This window comes from Phlebotomus argentipes, unplaced genomic scaffold (genome assembly GCF_947086385.1).
Source record: "Phlebotomus argentipes unplaced genomic scaffold, Phlebotomus argentipes genome assembly scaffold_4, whole genome shotgun sequence".
NCBI classification, from domain to species: Eukaryota; Metazoa; Arthropoda; class Insecta; order Diptera; family Psychodidae; genus Phlebotomus; species Phlebotomus argentipes.
In genome coordinates, this window is record NW_026776174.1 from 6940481 (window position 1) to 6960780 (window position 20300).

Below are 20300 nucleotides of genomic sequence, written 5' to 3' on the forward strand. Positions count from 1 at the left end.
AGAATTTCCTTTACAAGATAAAGAGGACAGTAAAGGGACACAATAATGTTCTTAGGCAATTAATAAATCGTAGAAAAATTGAATACAATATTTTTTTTGCGTCCGAATAATATCACTCCAAAAGATCCATTCTCAAATAAGATATATCTTCACGCTCCTCTCTTCATGGCTGCAATTTTGCGTACAAGTCCTGTAAACTTTCTAGTTACCAGTTTGAGACGAATGACAAAGATAAATAATGCGAAATTTTGCATCAAAGCGCAGTTAAGATAGAAATGTTTACCGAAGCAAATGGCGTGCCAAGATTAATTGAGAAACAATTGCAGAGCAAGAAAGAAGGCGAAGCACCTCCGAAACGTTGGTATTGAATAAAAGCGAGTGAAGTTAAAGAACAAGGCCGTTCCGCGTTTTACATCTTAAATCTATTATTCGGCTGATAAACATAATAATCATCATTTGCAAGTTAAGTTTCAGCCAGACTGCGGAACTTGTTAAACTACATAGAATACTATGCGTTAAGATAAAAGACAGGATATTAATATCTCAAATTGCCTGAGCATCGCTGAGATAGCCGAGAAGCGCAATTGTGACGCACTCGAAAAAGCAGCACGGGAATTCATAAGTTGACACTCTCTACAAGTGTACGTCCAGGAGTTCGTCCAGCTTTCAGCTGAACAGTTTGGAAAATTACAACACTTTGGGCACACTCTGGATGCGTGGCGAGATCGTGAGGTGGTCAAGAAGAAAGAGCATCGCAATCAGCTGAAGCCTTTCAGAATATGCAAAAGAATATGTATTACCAAGCCCGGCCGCGGACCAAATGTATAATAGAAATATCAAGAGTCAATAAAGGCCCTTTAGTTTCCCACCCGACGCACTGTATATCACTTGACCAGCATTAGTTAGCGCCGATAAGATATTATTTCCACCGCTTCATATCAAACTAAGGCTCAAGAACCAGTTCATAAAGGCGCTTCCAAAAGATTCTCCTGCAATGAAGCAACTGAAACGGCTTTTCCCACGGAAATCAAAGGAGAAAGTCGAGACGGGCGTGGTGTTCATGAGCCCAGAAGTACGAAAAGCACTGGCGTCACAGCGGAAGTTTAAAGAAAGCATGTCATCCACCCAAAAAACAGAGTCGGGACGAGTTTCCAGGAACTGGTCTCGATATTGGTCACCAGTTATCAAAAATTGGGGTGTCGCATGTCCCTTAAACTGCACAAATTGCTTGCGCATCTGAAAAAATTCTAACACCAAACCTCAGAGATTGTTCCGCGATGAACATGATGAGAGATTTCACCATGTTTCACCAAATAAAATATTGTTATCACTTAAAATAATAATAAGAAACTTGCTGTCCAAAAACTTGACCGTGGCCGTAAACTGCTAAAACGGGATAAAAGTTCAATTCATCTTGAAGCGTGCGCGCAGCTTATGCTCTGCAGCATGAAAACTGAAACTTTGTCAAGAGAAAATCCTGTTTTCCAAGCAGATAGAGAAGAAATAAAGAAAAAAGCGCCGAAAAAGTGTAAATTTGCGGCTTTTATGAATTCCATTAACAAACTGTCGTCGAAATCTAGAGTCCATTAAGAAATGGAAATAAAAAATTTCGACAAAAGAAAACAAAATGGCGGATGCGAAAAAATCATGGAAATGAAAAATTTTAGAAAAAAAACCCTCAGAAAAATGCCCAACTTACCTTTAATGCTGCTCATTTTGGAAGCTAAAACATGGGAAATTACAGAAATGCTATAATTTACGGAAAATTCTATCTTTTGGGGCGCAAAAAGAGGTAAAAAAAAGCTCAAAGGAAATGTTCAAAGTTTTGTAAAAATGCTATGTGAACAAATTCTGGAATTTAATGGTTTTTTTTGGGGCATATTTGATTCTTATTCAATCAATTTGTCTATAAATTTCCACTCACCTCGTCTTCTTGTCGCTCGGGGGCCGCGATGAGCGTCAGTGGAGCGTTTTTCCGGAAGCTCATGGCGACTCATGAGCCTTATTTCCTCGATTTTCGCACTATTTCCGCATGCGCTGCACTTTTGCGCACGCGCATTGCGTTTCACTGCATTTTATTTAACTTTTAAGCTCACTTGGGGGCCCTTTTGGGGGCTTTTCCGGCATCTTTCACGGGAAAAATGCGCTTCCGTCCGTCCCCTTCTAGAAGGAATGGTGAAAAAGAACAAATTCTTTTTTTCCACAGCCTTCTGTGAATTCACCACCGCCACCAGCGCCAGTGAGTACAAATTCAACTATAGCTGAAGAGTGGCGCATAACCTCAAAAAAGTGTTGTGTTTTGGTTTGTTTTCCTCATTTTTGAGAATTATTGGCCAAAAAGGAGTGATTTAATTATCTGTGGCATTTAATTGTAAGATCTCCATAACTGAGAAATGTTCCTTCATGACGAAAAGTCTCAAAAACACCCTCATTTTTCTTGAAAATCAATTTTAGTGCAGGATCCTTTAAAGATCAGCGTTGGAGGACATTGAAGAGCAGCTCCTGGAGGCGCGCGGGAAGGACTGGACTCCCGGAAAGGCCATCCAGAGGGAAAAAGCACAGGTGGAGAATCATTTAAATGCATCGCGTGAGGATAAATTCTACAGGAAACTCGTGAATTTCCTTCAATTCCGGCTTCTGTGTTGCTGGAATCCGAGTTCTTCGTGGCTTCAAATCCGCCTCCAGAGGCCGGAGAGTCATCCAGTCAACACCAGAATGAGGAACACAGGAAGAGTGGACCCAAGAACAAGGTCAGAAAGGTCACAAGTCTGAGAATAAGGTAAAATTTAAAGAATCTCTTGAGTGTGTTGCTAACTTTAGTGATTTCTTCAGTCAGGAAAAGCAGCAAAAGGCGCAGAAAGAAGTGAGAATCGTCAGGGAAGAAGGCGCAAGAGTGAATTGCAGGAAAATGCGGATGTCGAGGAGGACAATTTGCTGTTAGAAGAATCTGCAGTGCGATGAGAAAACGCCAATGTGACGAAAACTCCGCAGAATCGACAGAGAAAGTCACAGAAATGCCGTGAGTAGAAATATTCTTTCATGAATTTCCCCAAATTTGCCTGATTTGCAAAGTTAATTCGCCCTAAAGCTGGAATATTTTAAGAAAAGACGTGTTTATTTACAATTGTACTAACTTTTAATAGAAAATGCGTGATAAATTCCTTAATTTCCTTCTCAATTATCACTCTCTCTCGCGCTTTAAGCATGATAAGAGACGAATTTGGGCACTTTTTTAGCAATTTTCTCTTCGTCTGTCTCGCAATCGCTCATCTGCATGCGAAAACTGCATTAAAACCGTCAATTTCACGGCTCTTTCTGCGCTTTTCTCAATGAAAACCACTTGAATCTATTATCAATATTGCGCTTATTGAAATTTCTCTGACAATTTTCTCTTCAAAATGTTATTAAATCCGCTATTTGAGTTTATTGTCCAAAAATATCCAATAAATGGACAAAGAAGCAACGAAAGATGCCAAAATCACTCGCGATTTCAGACACAAATTTTGTGATTATTCAATAATTTGATTTTTCCTGATCTGTATTTAAATTTGGCATATTTCGTAGCAGTTTTTAAGATATGAAGTACTTCTGATGGCATTTCGCAAAGAAATCAGTTAATTTTGGAGGTTTAAAAGCCTCTAAATAATATGAAATACAATCGAAACTTGTACATGTATTTAGAACTTGATCATTTGATGATGAAACCGGGTTTTTTCTACGCGAAAGCTTCATTTTGTGCTCAAAATTCCTCTTCTTCTGACCAGAATCACGCCAGGAAGTCAAAAAGTGTGAGAATGTGATATTTTTAGCGTCCCTCATGCCAAATTTGCTGCCCTCTGGCGGTCATATGTGGAGAAAATATGAAAAAAACATTCAAATTTCAATAAAACATTCAGAAAATATTGAAATCTACTTTGATTTTATTAAATATTTTGGCAAAAATAGTCAAATTTTGATTATTTTTCAATAAATTAAATAAGATTCTCCCTTTAGCTCTTTTAAAGTGATTTCTGTCGCAGTAAATTGCATTTGACATTCTCAATTCAGCTTATTTCTCAGTAACAATTAATCACAAAGTAAATTGAGCAGAAAATGAGGTGGAAAAACAGTGCAAATGATTGATAAAGTTGTATTAAAGTGAGCATTATCTGTTTAAAGGAGCAATTTAGGATGGACAGGAAAGTTTTCTGTTTTCAATTGAACACTAAATTGACAATTGATAGTTTAAACTCGTTTGAAAACAGCGAAATGCGCGGAGAAACATAAGATGAAATGCAATTTAAAAGACAATTACTGAGGAATTATATCTCTGGGCATCAGAGGCTGTGGGAAAAGAGTGTGAAAATGGGAAATTTTCCACTGAAGAGTGCGCGGAAGGAGATTGTTGGTAGAAAATTGAAGAGGAAAAACATCCAATTCTTCAGGAAATTTACAACACAGTGAGTGGCTGTGAATTACTCTAACTGCGGAGCGCTTTTAATTTGTGTGCAATACAGCCAGCATGCAGAAATGCAATCTCTCAAAGGGAAAATATATAACGCTTACTTTGAGCGCATTTTGCATGGATTTCCTCCGATGCACGCTGTTTAGCGGAGCGCAATTCAACCTTCGTCAGTGTTTTTCTCAGCATCCCTCATCCATTTCTTCGCTCAACGCCAGCCACCAAGTGAAACTCATCCTGTTTTGTCAGAAAGGGATTTTCACTAGATAAAGGATTACGCTGTGGCGCTCAAGTTTTTCGTGGAATTGAAATTTAATTCGCAGTATTAACAGAGGCAAAAGTGAAAACGCGTGATCTATCAAAGATCTGCAATCAAGGGGGAGATAATATGGTCAGAAGAGGTGTACAAATCACAAAACATTGGTTTTCTGTTGATTATTTTACTCTCATAAATTTATTTTCTTAATTTTGACATATATTTTTCCATGTTATATGACTTATTTACGACTAAATGACAACTTAGAGTAGAAATTCTTGCGCTTAAACTGATTTTCTCAATAAAAATCATGGTTAACAAACATAACCTTGATTTTCTCGAAAGTTTTCAGTTGATTTTCAAGGCAAAAACAACTAAAATATGGCATAATAACACTGATTGTGACCTCCTTAATAAGATTTGTAAACCAATTCTTATCCAGTTCATCATTTTGACATATATTTTCGAGGTTATGTTATTTATTTACGGTTAAATGACATCAAAAGCAGAAATTCTTGCATCTAAACTGATTTTTTCAATGAAAATCATAATTTTTTAACCATTTTTTAAGCTGGGATGTGTTAATAAACATAACCTCAGTTTTCCACTAAATAGTAGCGATTTTCAATAAAGTTTTTAGTTGATTTTCAGGGTAAAAACAATGAAACACTGATTTTGACCTCTTTTATCTGTTTCTGAGAAATATTAACGAATTTACCATAAGATTTGTGAATCAAATCGTATTCAGTTCATCATTTTGACATATATTTTCGAGGTTATGTGAATTTTTAGAGGCGAAAAGGGGTTTATAAGAGATATTTTTGCGCTGTAAGTAGAATTAAGCATTTTTACTCATTGCAAAGTGTGATTCTGAAAGCTCAAAGGGGAAAGAACAGTGATAATATTAAACATAACCTCAATTTATCTCTGCAGAACACAAAATTCTAAGTCAGAAAGATTCCAATTAATGACTGAAAGCGAAAAGTGCGATTAAAATCAGAAATTCAACGAAAGAAAACCATCTGAAGAGTCTGAAAATCAGAGTTCTTAAACTGTTAGTTAGATTTCGGTTAGATTTCAGTCATTTTGTGGTCATTTTAGTCTTATAAGCAATGCAAGAAGTCTGAATGTACAGATTTTAGCTGTGTTATCTCGTCCTTGTCTGCAATCAGAGTGATTGCCAGCAACACGGAGATTGTTGGCATTACGCGTGAAACAAGGCTCGGCAGGAGCAGAGATAGGAAGTGCGGAGAAGAAATGGTTGGCAGTGCAATTAAGTCACCCCAAATTCCGTTTTCTCGTCATGCAGCGCCGCCATATGTAGAATGCAAACAACATGCGAATTTATGGAGCAGATTTCCGAATGCTGTGCCGCCAATGAGGCACGAAAGCACCGCAAGAAATCTCCACTCGCCATTGAATATGTCCGCCCGGTTGTTTTGCGGGAAAACAGCGTTAACAAAGAAATCCTCAATACTCGACGGGTGAATCGAAAACTATGAAAAGTCGATTTATCACAGTTTTTGTCTTATGTATTCTTGAAAAGCTCTTTATTTGTTCTTTCTGTACAAAAATTTTGAGATTTTTATCTTATGAGACAATAGTAAAAAAAAATACTTTATTTATCTAAAAAACACAAATGAAAAAAATTGTCATGTTTTCTGAAAGAAAAGACGAATTTTCATTTTTTATGCCGTACAAAAAATGTCTCAAAAATTGCGGTCAAACACACAAAATGCCTTTTCAGAAAATAATTATAGATTTTCAGAATTATCCTAAAATGTTTTTTTTAGACTTTGAATAAATATTTCTCATATCTTTTAAATTTTTTTCACTTGAAAACTTGAAAGAAAAGTTCAGGTCAAGTATTAAAAATTGATTTTTTAGAACTTGTTTGGATAAAATCAACTTTAGAAAGTAATATTTTCAGATTTTCTATAAATTTTGCCATATTTTAGTCTAAAATTTCAATAAATACCGATAAAATCAACTAAAATATTTACAAAATAATAAATTCAGAGCAATATTTGCACTTTAACGGACGATTTGAAGGCTTTTTGAGATAAATTTGGCAAATTTCGCAACAATATTGAAGCTATATTTTCTTTTGGCTCTTCTGAAAAATAGGGATTTTGGCTTTTCATAGTTTTCGACGCACCCGTCGATACGGGCAAACTGACATATTTCTACGTGGATAAGACAATGAAGCGCTGCTGCATCAAAGAAAGTTTCTGTGCGGCTGAAACGCAAGGCGTGACGGAAGCTTAATGAACTTAATTCTCTCCGCGTGGAAGCAACACAATAATAATAAAATTGTCTTTATCGCGCGCACTGCATGGCTGAAAGCTCGTGAGATGGGCGGTGGACAAATGAGGTTTTTGGGGAGGACAAAGGCGAGGAAGAGAAGCTTTTTTTACACCAGCCAGACTGCCTCTATCGCCGACCTTGTTGTGTGTCATGCAAAAGTGGAGCCACATTTTGAGCTGCGAGACGTGAAGAGCGCGCGGAGCGAGGAAAGTTTTGCGCATTCTGGTGCATATTCATTGGTCATTCTGCGGAGACCGTCAATGCGTGTGAATCACCCCGAAATTGCAGGCAAAAGTTGCTGAGAATTAAATTGTTCGGGGGGGGGGGGGAAATTAAAAGCGGACTAAACACCCAAAACATGACCCAAAACTTTATTCAATTAAATGCAGAGATGAAACTATTGTTTGCCCTAAATTAGTGTGATTCAGAAAGGACTCTTTTTGGTATCTCGCAAGCCACATCATCATTCAATCTCTTCCCCACTGCGAGAAGAGCCAACTTTTCCCAAAAAGGGGATGGAAAAAAAAGAGATCGCGGGGTTGAAAATACAGCGCACGTGGCGATGCAGCAATTTTGCATTTTATTTATGACTCGCAATACAAACACACACCAAATATTTACATTTAATTGAAATAATTTTATTCACTGACCCAAACACTGTGCCGAATATTTGCATATTTTCACCATACCTGAGCCCACTTTTCACTCCCTTCCGGAGTCACAAAGCTCGGCAGGAACTTTTGGCTATTATCGCGCACACGTTTTGCACTCTGTGCGCTTGATTTTTGCCCTGAAAGTTGGAGAAAAAAGTGTTTTAGTTAATGCAACACCGGATTTTGAATGGAATCTTTTTAAAGATTGACTTTTGAGAGTTGACAACTTGATGTTTTTCACCACGTCTGAAGATATTATATATTAAGTAAATCGACAAAGAATGAAAGAAATCAGTTTTATCTTAAATAAAAAGTCCATGTGTAGAAAATTAACACTAAGAAAACCCGAATTAGAGTAAAAATATTAGATCTTCTGAATATCGAGATAAAAGTGAATCGAAAACTATGAAATCTATCTGTTCTACTACTGAAAAAATGTGAAATTTGTAAAATTTTCGACTATTTATCGTTTACGCCGTACAATTTTTCTAAGAAAATTGCCTCAAATTGTAGTCAAACGTATAAAACGCATTCATTAAGATACAATATTAAATTTTTTAGATTTTACCTTAAATGTTTTTAAGACTTTGAATGAATATTTCTCATATCTTTTAATTTTTTCACATAAAAATATTTTTTAAAGTTCATTAAATGTTGGCTTCTGACAATTTGTTCACTCAAAACTGTTAAAAAAGCGACTTTGGGAAGAAATATTTTCAATTTATCTATTAACTTTGCCATATTTCAGACGAAATTTTCAATAAATAGGTATTCATTCAAAGATTCACACAAATTATTTGATGCACATTTGTTGGGCACAATTTTGTACTGTGAAAAATATCAAATATAAAGAAATAATGAAAATATTTGGTTAAATTTTTTTTTTTGATAAAAGTAACTCAAATAATTATTATAATTCGTAGAAAATATCTGAAGAAAAATGCGAAAAATTGCTTCTTACGAACTGTTAAGATAAAAAGCACAAAGAAACTATTAAAAACCGACTTTTTGCACTGAATATTTAATTAAAAATCATATTTTATATGCGTTTATGGGAAAATCAGGGAAATTTCAAAGCGATTTCAAATTTCAAACTTCAAATCGCTCAAAAATATCTTTCAGTAATTTAAAAATCACTGGGAAATTATTCATACATTTGTGTGCACTTAAATATTCATTACTTTTCTCACAAATAGAGTCGCAATTAATTAAAAAATTATTAAATATTTCATATAATGGCGCATCTTGACATTTGAGAATTTGGAGCTTCATCGTGTAAATTAGATAATTTGTCTTCTGAATGTTTACATTCAGCGAAACATAAAGCTAACGTAATGAAAAACTGACGCATTAAATTCAGGCCGAAACACTCCATATGAAACTTTGATGGAGAGTCGAAACTTTGCCATAAACCTCACGATTTGCAATGAAATGTGCAATAATGCGTGCAAAATCAGATGTGCTGCAAATTTAAGCTCCAAATTGGCGATTTAAGATTGTTTTCAGTGGCGAATGAGCATTAGAAAAGCATCGCAAGATAATCTCTATCTTATCGTGCATCAATAATTCTGTTAGACTTGCGAAAGATTTGTGAATAATTGGGTGAAAAGTGCGGGGAAATTTTCATAGTTTCACTCGACAGGTTGCAGCATTGTGTGGGCTCAGCAGAATTCACACATCCCCAACCCCTCGGGCTTTTGTGTTTTCAGGGTGAGGCTTATGTTTAATTACTCTGTGGGGCTTTCGCTCCGAGTTGAGGGATGAGTGGTGGCAATAAGATTTGCGGTCTGTGTACATTTTCATGTGACAATTGAGAAATTATGGTTTGCGCCTTTTCTACACTGTAAATTTAATGTTTCTTCCACCGCAAGCCAGCTTCGCTGTGGTTGAGCTCCGTGTTGGCGAAAGCTCCAGTGCCGCGCAAAATGCCATTATGACTTTTGTTTTATCTTCCACCCGAATTCACAGTGGTTGTTCTTTGTTGTCCGCAAAAACCAGCCGCTCTTGCATGATGGCAAACAAGAAGTTTTTGAAGGGGGAAAAGGTAGACACGAGAGATCATATTAGGGGCAAGGGTTGCTCAAGTGAAGAATGGACGAACCACACTTCAGCAGGAATATCAAGGAATGGAAAGGAATGGAAGGGAATGACAGGAATGGATGAAATTCTTGACAGAATGAAACATAAGAAACTGAAGAAATACGCAGAATGTGTTGTAAATATTCCGTTTTCCTGTCAGAATAAAAGATTTTGTACTAAACTCGCATTTTCGCGCCATTTTCCTTCCATTTTCACACATTTCTCTATGATTTCCTAAAAACTTTCAAACTGTTTATAGCATTTACAACATTTAGAATAATTTCAAGCCCCCAAATAAAGATTGAAACTTGAAAAAGAATTTAGGAGTAAAAATTTAGTGAAAGAAAAGCAATTTCGGCCATCAAATTGCGTTATTAGTGACAATTCTTGAAGAAATTGAGGAAAAATTGCTGATGAAAAGCTATAAAATGAAGGAAAATGCTGGAAAAAGGCAAGATAAGTAGCGAAAAAAAAACGAATTGAAGGAGAATCGAATCCGCGACACTTCAAAATCTTGTCCTAAATTCTCTAATGTGGAAGATTTTCGATGGAATTTGTGCAAAAATCTTTCTCTCTAAGACAATTTCGCGTACACAATTTCAAATAAGTCTTAAAGGGAAAGAATATTCCGAAGAATGGATTGGAATAGATCGAATGGAAAGAAATGGAAATTTGAAGAATGGAAACCACTTTTCACCCACTTGAGCAACCCTTGATTAGGGGCTGTTTTCCCTCTTTAATTTTCACAAGTTGAAGCCTTTTTTCCCCTGCTCGCCATTGAGATTGCTCTGAGAGTGGAGATTCTTGAGACAAGAGCGACAGCGTGTGACTAATTTATTGACTAAATGTGTGTTCGCGGCTTGGATTTTTGCGCGAATGACGAAATATCACCAGGCGAGATGACAAAACAGATAAATAAACACACGGTGCTCATTTAAATTAAATTTCTATCCCCCAGTATGTGCAGAGGAAATTTAATTAATTTCCATATTTGGGCGTTAGAGGAAAATTTTAGCAAATGTTTAAATTGCAAAGTTACTCATACATTTTCTCCGCACAGCGCATCACACGCGTGCTCGAGAGCTTCTCTGTGCTCATTCTATGGAGAATTATGGAAATCATTTTCCGCACTATCCACAAAACTCCATCACGCTGAGGCTTTCCTGCCGCCAGAATAGCATAGCTATTCTTTATTGTGGCAAACAAATAAATTAATTTACATTAATTTCTCAATGCTTCACACGGAAGGGAAAATCTTCCTCACAAAATCCACGCAAATGCAAATTCACACGAATGGAGCGAAGATGTTTTCCGACACTTCATTTATTCATCTTGTGTCATAAGCAAATGAATAACGGCCGTTGTGAGCCAAAATTTCAAAATATTGCACTCTCGAAACCCTTTTATTTCGTCCTACTTTGTATCTCGCACATTCTTATAATTCAAATCGCTGCTGCACTTCAAGAAAACGCTTCAGTTTGTTCACTGAGAGAAAAATCAAGCTAGAATTTAGTAAATTTTGGGCATTTATTCCAAGATTATTCAGGAATAATTGTAATTATTAATTAAAAATAACCTAAACATAGCTTTTTTCGAGGTGAAAAACGATTAAAACTTCTCATTTCTTAATTTTACTCCAAATTCGTAGGCAAAATCTTAATTCTAATATCAATTAAAGTCCGTTTAAGTCTTTAAATTGGCGTTTTTCCACTTTGGATCAAGATTTAAAAAAAATTAAATTCTTCTGCATGACAAAATTTTATTATTATGGAGAAAATTCTTGGTTTTTAATCTAAAAGTGAAGAAAAAACATTCTTTTTTTTTAAATCAATAAATCTAGGAACAAAAACAACTTTTCAATATGTTTTCACTCTGGATCTGACTTGATTTTATGACGATTATTGCTAAATTTTAGTCTTATTCAGTAAGAAAACTATTTTAGTTAATCGCTTTGTTGCAAGTATTTTTCAAAATTTTACTAGTATGACAAGAAAAGTATTAATTTAAGATGAAAATAAGGTTAAAAAAAATAAAATAATAAATTTATATACCGCAGAGGATTTGAAATTAGGCAATTTCGGGATAATTTCAAGGACTCTTTCAAAAATACTCATTTTTTGATTCACGAACATATTATTTCGTTGAGTGTGGATTCAAACTCAGTTTCATTAATCTACTTTTCTGACTCTTCCGGGATAAATATAGAAAAAAAATTACACGCATAAATATATGTGGAAACAATGATTTTCCAATGGTTTTTCTTGTATTCTCTGAGTGCATTGCTTTGACAGAGAGCGGAAAACGAGGAGAAAATTTATGGGAATTTATGAGTGTTGGCAAGAAAACACTCCCACATATGGATATAAACATGTAGCAAATATCGCAAGCATAAGTGGCGCTTTGTGCCAAGAAATGCCTAAGAAAAATGCTTAAAATCCACCAAAACTGGCAACAAAGTGATTCTTCACCTGAGCAAATTGTCTGTGGCAAAGCAGAAAAATTGAAATGTTTACAGAGAGAGAGAATGCAAGGAGAGAGTCAAAGGACTGCGAGCGCAGGATAATCTTCAAGTATTCGACGACAGGATGAAGAACGACTCTCGCGAAAATGAAAATTGCACCAATTACTCATTCTTCATGGCATTTCTGTCGAGCACTTTGAGCAATTTCTGCTGTATTAAATTCTTCTGAATATACGATGCAAGTGCTGTGAAAAATTTCACTTTGGCATTCAACCATCCTTAGGTTCCAGGAGTGCTCCTGCATTGGCAAAACTACCCTTCGACCGTGGGGAGGGAAGAAAGAAAAAAAAGCTCAGAAGAGGTAGAGAAAATTTACGTAAACTACACTGGGTAATTTACAACTTTAACTTTAACACAATATTTTTCTTTATGAATGTTTCTGTCTTGGCGCTTCATCTGGCAAGTTTTATGCTGGGACTTTCGAGGTCCACTTTTACACCTCATTTGCATACAATATCAATGATTTTTCTTACTCAAAACGACAGCACATGAAGCTCATTGCAGACCAAGTTTTGAGTGCCACAGCAATTTGCATCGCGATGCAATTTATTCGAGAACTTCCAGATTGATTCGATTCTTCGTAAAAAAAAAACATTTCGTGATTCAATAAGAACTTAAATGAGAGAGAAAAGAATTACAGAAAAAAATTTGCCGTAAAAAATCTGAGCTGAAAATTTTTATTCCCTTAAAACATTTCTCAATTTTCGCATTTGTGATTAAAACCCGCGCTTAATAATTTTTTTCACACCTAAATTTATCCATTTTCCTACAGAATCCTTCCTAACATTCTCTTTAACGCTTTAATGTTCATCTTTTGGTGTTGAATATTCTTCTAAGAACTCTTTTTAAAGCCCAAAATGTCATTTTTCACCTTGTTTTTTGCTATACTTGCTTGGGAAGCTGCTAATATCGTATTTTCTCATCCTTTTTCTTCCCCTTTCACAACATTTGCACCCTCATTGACTTCCTGGCGTGATCCTGATCAAGAAAGAGAGGAATTTCAGCGCGAAAATAAACTATTTGCACTTAGAGAATGTCATCAGAACTTCTTCTAGTCTTTCTAACTAATCCAAGTGAATGATTTTGGAAACATAATATCGAATTACGAATAAAAGGAATCTGAAAGTTCAAATCAAAGAACTTAAAACAGCCCGAAATATGTTGAATATTAACCAAGGAAAGGCTTTTTAAATTAAAATTCAACACTATAACTCTCATTTTTCACAGAAAAAAACATTCTAAGCTCATCATAATCACTAATTTGGGATAAATTTTTATGAATTGACGCATAATTTAACTCTTACATTTATATTTATACACTTTTCGTCTGTTGTCTTTGTCTGTTTCTTTAAAAATAAACATCTAAATCCAAGTCTAAATCACAATTAAATCCGACCATTCAGGAATATCGACAAATTTTGTTAATATTTACGACTGCATCTGCGATATTAGGAACCTTTTGATTACAGAACGAATTGGCAAAAGTTGAGAGTAAGATTTTTCCATTCTTAAATCAACATTAGACTAATATATGTGCCAGAAAGCATAAATACGTGAACTTTCTCTGCTCAAACACTCAAATTAGCAGAGTTCGTAAAGTTGCAATTTCAGTGTCGTTCGCACATAATTGTATTTATTCAAAACTCTACAATTACACTCATGCTGGGGGAACTCTTAATATTGCACCGCGGAACACATCTAATGAGCATAAGAGAGTCAATATGCTGTTGATGTTGAGCAGCAGCGAGACGATGGGGAAGTAATTTATGGCTCCATCATGGGCAAATGTGCAATTATATGTACACCAACAATCGTTTTTGTATTCAGAACGGAAATTCACTTCACGATATCATGCAGGACGAGAGGATGCGAGATAGGACATCGAGCTGTGATGTTTGGAATTTTCAAATTAATTCTCATGGAAGAATTTTCCCTATTAAATTTTAATTGAAATAGTCAATATAGAATTGTTCATTCATTTCACCCTGTGAAACACAACTTGAAGGCTAATTAGTTGGCACGACAAGCGCCATGCATTTCTCCACACAAACTCACACATACAGTAGCGAAAATTAGGTTAGGACACCTGTGAAATTTAGGCCATTTTTCCTAATGGTGCTAAAAATTCGGTATTTCTTTCAATTTTGAAAACAATTTCATTAAGACAAGAAATAATTAGAATTTAATGATCTTTCAAATGGCGTTGAGATCATGGCGATATCTCAATTCGCAGCCGAGATATTGCAAAATGCAGTGAAATGTGCGAAAAAGGACAGAGAAAATTAAGTTAAGACACTGCTTATTTTGCTCTAAATCCTTATTATAATCATAAAACTACCTCGGATAATCACATTAAATCATGAGTTTGGAATGTTTAGAAGACATTTACATTAGAGAACGCCTTGATTTGGACTTGTTAAATTGTTTTTTGTATGTTTTTAGCTAACGTTTAATGCTTTTCTTTACTTTTCTTCCATTTGTCCCGCACAATCGCGGCCCAAATCCTGTTCACAGGTTTTCTATGAAGTGTAGAATAGGAAGTTTAGTTAATCATCCAAGAACAATAATTTATCTGTGAAAATTACAGCATTTTGCCCTTTAGAAAAGTTTTAGTCAATTTCTTATTATTATGTCCAGAAAATCGATAATTTATTATCGATGCATGGCAAGAAAGTGACCTAAATTTCATCGGTGTCTTAACCTAATTTTCGCTACTGTATATACATATATAAGTGAAGATATTGGAAAATTTCCCAACCATTAAATTTCCCCCCAAGTGAAGCAATTGTTGCCCAAAGTGAGATGGCATCTGGGTGTGTAGTGGAGAATCGCATCCGTATTGCAATAAATCACGAGACTCAATTTCCTGAATCTCAAGCATCTGCTTGACATTCTATCACCCCATGTCTTGCGATGCTGATTAAGTCGATATGTGGGGTTTCACCAGCGATGCGGAGTCACACACTCACTGGATCCTTTTCCATTTTCACATGCTCACCATTTGCATGGCATTTCCATAAAATACCCATTTAATTTATTTCACTCACAGATAGAAGCTGAAAGACATGTCAAAAAAAACTATTTTCCACGTGACATTGAAAATCTTCGCTCCCCACATTTAAAATGTATGTATTTTGATCAGACATAGAGTGTGTAGCTTTGCTGATGGAATTGCCAAAGGATGTGGACATCCGAGGGGCAGAAAAGTGGTGAAATATTCTCAAAATTTGCACTGCAAAAGCTTCAGTTTTTAACAAATTTAGGCATTTTCCATCACATTTTGCTAAGAAAAATCAATTTATGGAGCAATTCTGAGCCACACACAAAATATAAAAATCGTGTTATATTGCTTTAACACACGCCTTTGCTATTCTGAGTCTCACATGTGTTAAACCAATTTGAATCGTAATCTGCAAATATCTTGCAAAGATGAATCAATCTGCAATTGCGGCTCTAATTTTCAAGCATGAACATGAATTATGTTCATAGTAAATTCTTTTTGTCACGGATTTACAAGTTATGAACTAGAATTTTATTAAATTTTGACAAATTTCACAATTTTTCTTCTCTTACACATTGTTGTGTCGTTTAAAACTCTAAAACATTGTTTTAGCGATAATAGCAAAGGCTGTTTTTCCTTATTTACTTCGAATGGTCAACTTTTACATGTTTGAAGTTTAATATAACTGTGTGTGACTCATAATTGCTCCATTAATTGCTTTTTCTAGGTTATGTGATCAATTTAAAACCGATTCTGGCGACTAAAAGGCATTAAAATTATCAAAAATGTGTCTTTAATCTGGGAATATTTCACCTTTTCTTTGTAGAATTCAGCATTTTTGTTCAAAAAAAACTGCATTTTGGTTAGGAAATAGATTAAAAGTCAATCATAACCTCAAAAGTGTCATTTCAGTCCAGAAAAATGTCTCTTTTCTGAGGTCTTTCCGCGATTTATGCTTTAAAAAGGCAAATTGATCGTCTTTATCTTGCAAAAACATTTTGATTTTCGCGATATTCGTCATATTTACTCATTTCATAACCTCACAATTCAAGAAAAGAGTAAGAAATCAAGTCAGAAATTGGTCGTGACCAAATTTGAAGATGAAATCTAAGCATTTGAAGAGCTTTAACTTCGTGAGGCGGAAAAAAGCTGTATTATATGGTGTTAAAATAGAAATGAGTGCAAGAAAGTGTTGAAAGAGTCTGAAGAATGCCTTTAAAGACGTTTAGAAGTGTCTGAAGCGTTTGAAAGGCTGCGTATTTGAGACATATTATCTGCCTCTTTGTGCACATCCTTCTTGACGAACTATCGTGTGAAAAGGACAGGATTTCTGGCCTCAGAGAGTGTCATTAATTGTGTGTTAGTTTTCCGATAGAAGCCACGATATTCAAGGATAAGAAGATTAGCCTTAACGTATTAATATCTCTATAATTAAAAAAGCTTAGATTCAAATTTGAAGTGATATGTTAGACAAGAACTAAACACGACAAAGTTAGCGAGACGCTGAATGTCAAACTATCCAATTTAGGAGAAGTTTCGTGAAGCGTTACATGAAGTTATGACCACCGTCATGTCAACCCGATCCGACTTATTGAATCAGGTGTAAAGTCTATGAGGAGTGCTTAGGAGCAAATTGCGGATGACTTGTGTGATACCTGAGCGGCACACGTGCAGAATCGTCCTTTGAGTCTCTCTCTCTCTCTCTCTCTCTCTCTCTCTCTCGTGTCTCCTGATCCGCACGGATATGAATTTCGCACAATGTATTAATTGAGAAATTTCCCATCAGCACACACACTCTCGTGACTTCGCCAGGCAGAAATGAACAAGTTGCTGGGGAGAAATATCACACGACAATGAGCCATTGTGTCTCCATCATGAAATTCGACTTCATTATGTTTAATCACCGGAAATGATTGCACTGCATTGAGGCTCGTGCATGTCACAAGAGCGTCTCTCAAGTGATCCTCCACACCAGATTAGTTTGCCATCAGTCTCGCTTGCGTGTGCATGTGTGCGTGCGTGTGTGTGTGCAAATGTGTGTGATGTGATTCAAGTTTGGGAGCGGAGAATTGGAGATTAAGTACAATTGACAGAGCCCCTTTGGCGGCCTCTATTGTGTACACAACACACCAAGGGGAGAGTCAGTCGCAAGTTGAGACCACTAACTTTGCGATTATACAATAATTCTCTTCTATTATTTGTGATTATTACTCGAATTTTTATTATTTCCTACAAAAAAAGGTTTATTTTTTGATTTTTTTCTGATATTTGATAAAAATTCATTTTTTTCATAGAAATTTCGGATTTTTTCATAATTATTTTCTGAATATTTAATCAAAATTTGAATATAATTGAATATTCTGATTCATTAATTGAAAATAATCTCTTTTTTTATTATAAAATACAGAATTTGATTATTTTATCATTTTAATTGAGAAAATAATGTCTTTATTTGATTATTTTGAAATTTTTCAATCGAAAATGATTTCTTTTTTATACCTACTTCAGAATTTGATTATTTTTCAATTTTACTTGAGAAAATAATAATTTTTTGATTATTGAATTCAAAATTTGATTATTTTTCAAAATCACCTGAGAAAATAATCATTTTTTCTTATTATTTTGTACAAAAGTTGAATATTTTGCAATTTTACTTTGGAAAATAATAATTTTTTGGTTATTTCATTCAAAATTTGATTATTCTGCAATTTTTCTTGGGAAATAATATATATTTTTATAATTAATTTATTCAAAATTTGATTTTTTTCAATTTTACTTTGGAAAATAAAAAATTTTTTTGATTATTTTTTTTTCAATTTTACTTGGGAAAATATTATTTTTTTGATTATTTTACTCAAATAATGGATTATTTGATAAGAGAACGTTGAGTTTCCTCAAAAAAGGCCTTTTGATTTGCCCCTTGATATACGCAAAGTCACTTACATGTGCTGTAATTATTCAGCCGGGTAATGTCAATCCCGACTCGTGCTCATTTTATCCATTATCACGAGGAGATAATTAAACACATTAATAAACACATCGCATGATCATGGGCAAACATTTCAGGGCGCAAATTGATTTTTCAAGTGGCCAGAAGACATCACGGTTCACGTGTTCAATAAATATGAAAGCTCAAATGGACGGAATGGTTTCCTGTCTCGAACCTCCTTCAGTTCACAAATAAGCTCTGCCAACATGCATGCCTTCACTGCTCAACTTATAATGGAATTTCACGAGGAATTACTTCTGAATCGAATCAATTTCAGAGTGCTGAAGCACATCAGAATATCTTAGTGAAACTAAGACGTGCAAATTTAAATAAAGATCTACAATGAATGCGAAAATGCGATGATAATATTTTAGTTTTCTTCTTAAATTACAGACTGAAGAATTGGCAATAAATTGCCATCCTTAATAAGAAGCAAAAAGTGTAAAAATCCTTTGAGTTTTCTATCTCGGTGAATTGATAATGATGAAAAAGGCATTTTCAACTTCTTTTTGTAACATATTAATTCTATAATTAGAATTAATATATTATTTCTCATATATTTTAATTTTTTCACTTGAAAACTTTAATAAGAACTTTATGAAAAGTTGATTTTCTACCATTTTTCTCGACTTCTATGGATAAAATATTCTAGAAAATTATTAAAACCGACTTTGGAAAGTTATATTTTCAGTTTATATATTAATTTAGTCTAATTTTAGCCAAAATTTCAACAAATAACGATTGAAGTCTATTGAAAAATTTACAAAATAATTGTTACTGATATTACAGAGCAATTTTAACACTTCTTTGAATGATTTAGAAGGTGTTTTGAGGTGAATTTGGCAAATTTCGCATCAATATTAACGCTAATTATTCAACTCAGTGTCTTAAAAAATGACAATTTTGATTTTCCATGGTTTTTAATTTATCCTCTGAGATTGATTTTCTCAACACTTGGAAATTTCCATCCACTGAAGCGGGAGAAAGTTGTGCATTTTTCAACGAGAAAAAAAATTGAAATATAATTTTAAAAGTGTCACCACAATATATCTTTTCATAGGAAAAGTTCATAATTACATTCCACATATCATCGTCTGCATTTTCCCTATAGAAATTGAATTTTCAGTTCGATATATAGTTGAAATTTGATAAACTTTGCAAACTTTTCCTTTTCCACGTTGCGTCACGCGATTCTACAGGTATAACATTGTGTGTGTGGCGCACGTTAAAGAGATTTCCTCAGTGGAGCTCATTTGTGTTGAAAATTTTCTTTTTGTGCAACAATAATGGCAAGACATGATAATATTTTAGGCGTGAATACGGGAAAGTGTAATAAAAACTTGCAAATGAGTTCATTGGCAGAGCTTTTGGACAATTTTACCTTGTTTTCTGTGGCACAATATGCGATGTTTTCCTTCCTTCTTTTTTTTGCGTCTCTGGGTGGAACAATATGGAAAATGTAAAGTGCGAAGAGAGACAAGACTTCACTAGATGTTGGAGAATTTTTAAATTTCTTTTGCTTTGCAAAAAGCGTTTTATGATGCTATTTTGGGAAATATTGGATGGAAATTGCATTTGTCGCAATGTTGGCGCGTGTTGGCGGAGCAGGAAAAGGAAGTCTCACTTGTCCTGCAGGAGAGTGAGACGTTTGCGCACTCCAATGTACGAATTCCCATCACACCTTTCCTTCAAGAGAATCTCCTCGAGTCTCGTTTAACCTTTTGCCCCCTTCGCTTTTGGCGGGTGGGAAAGCTTTAAGCGTGAACATTTCGTATGCAATGAGGTTATTTCTGCGAGGAGTGTTTTCTGTTTTGTTGTATATTTTCCCGTTTTCGGTGTTGTCGTCGTTTTTTCCACTCTCTCTCTCTCTCTTCGTCCTGGCAGAGTGCGCGGCCTGATAAGAATCTCCTCATTGTTATGGATAACAGGAACACACGGCGGCGTGGAGCATGGAGATTCCACGACTGCGAAATACCTCACAATTCGCGAAAGATATTCCAAGCAGTGTGTGTGTGTCTTGCTCTCCCTAAATTTGGATACCCCAAAAGGTGGG

General features: G+C 35.0%; 1 long non-coding RNA gene across 1 annotated transcript in view; it reads left to right on the top strand.

Annotated features, from left to right (window-relative positions):
• Positions 1–2257: 2257 nt before the first annotated feature.
• LOC132257806 (uncharacterized) overlaps positions 2258–20300 on the top strand; it is a 28388-nt gene continuing 10345 nt past the window's right edge. Inside the window, exons 1-3 of the long non-coding RNA XR_009468259.1 lie at positions 2258–2371; positions 2455–2750; positions 2833–3019. This is a non-coding gene — a long non-coding RNA (uncharacterized LOC132257806). The remainder of the gene's footprint in view (positions 2372–2454; positions 2751–2832; positions 3020–20300) is intronic.